The sequence below is a fragment of the Mastomys coucha genome, unplaced genomic scaffold, assembly GCF_008632895.1.
Source record: "Mastomys coucha isolate ucsf_1 unplaced genomic scaffold, UCSF_Mcou_1 pScaffold18, whole genome shotgun sequence".
Taxonomy (NCBI): Eukaryota; Metazoa; Chordata; class Mammalia; order Rodentia; family Muridae; genus Mastomys; species Mastomys coucha.
Genome location: NW_022196900.1, coordinates 82,975,644 through 82,980,450, shown reverse-complemented (window position 1 = coordinate 82,980,450; position 4,807 = coordinate 82,975,644). Strand labels below are relative to the sequence as shown.

General features: G+C 45.9%; 1 long non-coding RNA gene across 3 annotated transcripts in view; it reads right to left on the bottom strand.

Annotated features, from left to right (window-relative positions):
- The window catches only part of LOC116095563, an 18,101-nt gene that overhangs the window by 5,176 nt on the left and 8,118 nt on the right, over nucleotides 1–4,807 (bottom strand). For all 3 annotated transcript variants that reach the window (XR_004120635.1, XR_004120637.1, XR_004120636.1), the window contains one exon: nucleotides 565–663. This is a non-coding gene — a long non-coding RNA (uncharacterized LOC116095563). The remainder of the gene's footprint in view (nucleotides 1–564; nucleotides 664–4,807) is intronic.

Genomic DNA, 4,807 nt, shown 5'->3' with positions numbered 1-4,807 from the left:
ACAATTCCCAACAACCACATGAAGGCTCACAACCATCTGTACAGGTACAGTGTACTCATGCACATAAAATAAATAAACAGCCGGGTGGTAGTGGTGGCGCACACCTTTAATCCCAGCACTTGGGAGGCAGAGGCAATATCAAAATCTGTTGTCTTTATGACACAAATGGGTTTCTGAGTTCGAGGCCAGCCTGGTCTACAGAGTGAGTTCCAGGACAGCCAGGGCTACTCAGATAAACCCTGTCTTGAAAAACCAAAAATCTTTTTTAAAAAAATGTTTTAAAAAAAAGGTTAATTATAATTGTTTCCTTACCTTTCTTTTTTAGGGGGGAGGTAAGATGGGGAGATTGTTTCAAGACATGGTTTCTGTGTAATCTTAGCAATCCTGGAAATCACTCCAGACCAGGCTGGCCTTGAACTCACAGAGATCAGCCTCCCTCTGCTTCCAGAGTGCTGGGATTACAGGTACGTACCACCACCTCCCAATTTATAATTTTTTTCTTTTTTTTAAGTTTTTACATTGAAAAGTTGCAAGCTTACAAATAAGTTGACCCCAGTTTCTTACCTAATTCACTCAGTTGTTAGCATTTTGCCCCATCTGTTTTCTGTACTGTTGGCAATTCTTCTAGGCTCAACAGCTTCCTAGTAACAGCTTACATCTCCACTGGCCAGGTACAAGTCGGGAGCCAGGAGAATAAGACAACTAGTTACCATATTCACTCTCTCCATCTCCTGTTCGCTTTCTCTCTCTCTCTTTCTCCCTCTCCCTCCCCCTCTCTCCCTCCCTTCTTCCCTTCCTCCATTTCCTATTCTCTCTCTCTCCCCTCTCCCTCCCCATCTCCCTCTCCCCTCCCACACACACACCCCTTTAAGACAGGGTATTTTTTCTCTGTGTAGTGCCTGCTGCCTTGGCACCAGTATTTCGGAAGAGTACCCACCAGGTGCTTCCTTCCCAACCAGATCATAAATGTGGGTTTACCTGGTTTCCTCCTGGCACCACATCGCTCAGGCTCAACATCTTTGGCAAGAATGTTACCCATTTGTGTCATAAAGACAACAGATTTTGATATTGGATTAAGGCGTTGTTAACCCAGTCCCTTAAGTGTGTGTGTACTGGATAAAGAGCGAGATCAGATCTGTCCTCTCCCTCTCTCTATTTCCCCAAGCATATATAACAGCTTTAAACTGGAGAAGTACAGCCACCTAAGTGGGCCTTCCCTCCATCCGGCTCCGGAGGAACTAACTGAGATCTCCCAAGGGAACAAGCTTGGGACAGGACAGTCTCCCAAGCTGGTCCCGCCTGGGACGCCCCTTCCTTTCTGAGACTCTCTGCTGCTGGAGTTCGCCCCCACCACGGTTTCAAAGGAAACAGCCACCCCAGAAAGAAGGCCAGCAAAGCGCCTTAGCTGTCCCGAGCCCAGGGGCTGGGGGAGAGGAGTGGGAGGCCCTATTTGCATTTTTTCCATTAACAAGCTGGAGTTGAGCTCACTCGCCTGGGGAGATAATTTGAGAGGAAAATCTCTGCATATTTTATTTAAAAGCACGGCCCGTTAGGCGGGTAATAATGCAGAGTGTGGCGATTAGGTGAGGCCTGCAGGGGGCAGGGGGTTGGGGTCCTTCTACCGACTCCACGTTTCATTTCCTCCTCTGTCCCGAGAACCAGCCTCCTTAAAGGAGCTTAGGTAGACGAAGACCAAAATGGCAGTGCCAAGAGCAGGAAGAAGGGTGGAAAGAGTAGGACAATGGGAAAGGACAATGTCCCAAACTGAGACTCCCAGCTCTAGATGAGTAACGAACCCCGGGAGGGCTCAATGGGGGCGTGGCTTTTTAAAAATTTTAGCCATGGCCTGGTGGGCAGAGGCAGGATTTCTGTAAATTCAAGGCCAGCATGGTTTTTACAAAGAAAGTTCCTGGACAGCCAGGACTGCTGCTGCCCAGAGAAAACACAAATGAAACCAAAGTAAAACATGATATGTTAAAGCAGGGTAATAATGGTGGCACACATCTTTAATCCCAGCACTTGGGAGGGAGATGCAGGCGAATCTCCGTGAGTTTGAGACCAGCCTGGTCTATATAGTGAGTTCCCGACTGCTGAGACTACATAGAAGTAACTAACCTGTCTCAAAAGCAAAGCAAAGCAAAACAAAAAGAAATGTTTAGTTCTCTAGTATAAGTGGGTACACATATGAGTTCCAGGACAGCCAGGGCTATGTAGTGAGACCCTGTCTCAAATAAATAAACAAAGAACAAAACATTGGATTGTCCTAGAGGGACTGTCAAACTCTGAGTACACATATAGATATTATTCAATTTTAATTTTATTTCTTTGTGTGTGTATGTGTATGCACGCGTGCGCGCGCTCAAGAAAGAGTGCATTCACACACATGCATGTGGAAACTCTCATACCACACTCGTGGAAGTAAGCAAATAATTTTAGGAACTGCTTTACTCCCTGTTGGGGTTCGGGTCGCGGCGGACGCGTCTGCAGACACCAGGCACAAACAGCTCCACGTGTAAGAGGTTTAATTAAGGGGGAGTGGGGACCGCGGCGCAGGAAGAGGGGGGAGAGAAGAAAAGAGAGAGATGGAGAAGAGTACATATATATATATATATATATATATATATATACATATATAAATATATATATATATATATGTATGTATGTCACGTCGTAGTAGGTCTAGGTAAAGGTGGGAGCTGAACCCAATGGATTCTGGGAATATGGTGGCCGTTGCCTTGGCGACAGGTCTGTGGACCCGCCCATATCTGCTGCAGTTTCTGGATGCTAACACTCCCTCCACCATGTGGGGCCCAAGGATTGAACTCAGGGCATTAGGCTTGTCAGCAGGCACTTTTCTTTACCCATGGAGCCATCTTTTGATGGCTGGGCTATTATTAGAATGGAGAGCAGAGCTTTGGGCTGCTATAATAGTAGATGCCCGAGGATAGGTTTTCTTCCCTGGGAGGGGTACCAAGGCCATGGTCTCCCTTACCATTCCTGCCTCTCTGGATGATGGACTCATTCAGAGGCCAGCCTCCACAGTCCACACTACTTGTCCTTGGCTATAGCTTTTCCACTGAAAGGTGGAGGCCCAGTTATTTCACAGCCAAATACCAGAAGTGGAAACATCATTTAAAGAAATGGCAAATACTGAGGGCTTGAGGAAATGTTGCTCGGCAGTGGTGGTGCACGCCTTTAATCCCAGCAATTGGGAGGCAGAGGCAGGCAGATTTGAGTTTGAGGCCAGCCTGGTCTACAGAGTGAGTTCCAGGACAGCCAGGGCTACACAGAGAAACCCTGTCTTAAGAAACCATACACACACACAAAAGTTCAAAGTCATCCTCAGCTACATTACAAAAAGGCAAGGTAATAAGTAGAAGATTCCCTAGGATAATTTGTCTTTCTCCAATTAGCCTTAAAAGTCTTTCCTTTGGGCTGGAGAGATGGCTCAGAGGTTAAGAGCACTGTCTGTTCTTCCAGAGGTCCGGAGTTCAATTCCCAGCACCCACATGGTGGCTCACAACCATCTGTAATGAGATCTGGTACCTTCTTCTGGGCTGGAGGTATACATGCAGACAGAACTATGTATACATAATAAGCATATCTTTAAAAAAAAAAGTCTTTCCTTCTAGCAACCTCTGTCTTCTCCTGTGTCAGATACAAAGCTATTCTGACATCCCCTTTGAAAAATGCACTCACACAAGCTGGGTGGTGGTGGCGCATGCCTTTAATCCCAGGACTTGGGAGGCAGAGGCAGGAGGATTTCTGAGTTTGAGGCCAGCCTGGTCTACAGAGTGAGTTCCAGGACAGCCAGGGCTACACAGAGAAACCAAAAAAAAAAAAAAAAAAAAAAAAAAAAAAAAAAAAAAAAAAAAAAAAAAAAAAGAAAGAAAGAAAGAAAGAAAGAAAGAAAAATGCACACACACTAGCATGCACACATATACTTACATACAAATCAGCTGGAAGATGTCATTAGGAATTAAGGGAAAATAAGTGTCCCATACTAAAGAAGTTCCACTCTGGAGCTCAAGGTGGTGATTATACCTGAGGTGTGGAAATAGCCAAGAAGTCTACTCTATCTGGGTGGGTGAGTCTGAGAACGAGGAGGGGTTAAGGGTAGGCTGGTGTATGGTCCTGCAAGGCTGAATGAGGACTTCACATATCCCAGGCATAGGAACTAGCACCATACAGCATCTTGTCTTCCCCACAGGAGGAAGACAGCAGCTGGAGCAGGAAGCAGACACCTGCGGTCATGCCCTGCCTCCTCTTTCTTCCTAAGTTCCTACATTCCAGGACGATGATCTTGAAGTTAGGGGATGCTTTCAGAGTTTGGATGGGCCTGTTTCTCTGGCAGGAGGTTCATGGCCTTGACTCTCCTTGGTATGAGGGGATGAAAATGACGTCTGTGAATGTGTCTCCGCTCCCTCGGAAGACATTTCCATCTGCTTACCTATGAGATCGGGCATAGAGAAACTTGCCCACAGGGACGAGATGCTGGCCATTTCTTCCCATCCTTTCCATTTGCTGTTCCTTATCTCCCTTCCCTCTCTCTCCTTATGCTGTCCTGAGAGTACTTCCCTTCACAGCCACCCCACTTTGGGAAATAACAAAGATGCCCCTTGGGAATAAATTAGGGAATAAAATCGCCACATCTTGTTAATTCAATTTTTATTTGCCTTAAATTATTAATAACCACAAAAAATAAGATTACCATTTCAGAGGCTGACAGCATTTGCTTGGTGGTAGAGTTCAATTCCAAGTGAGTACACATGTATAAACACACACACACACATACACACACACACAC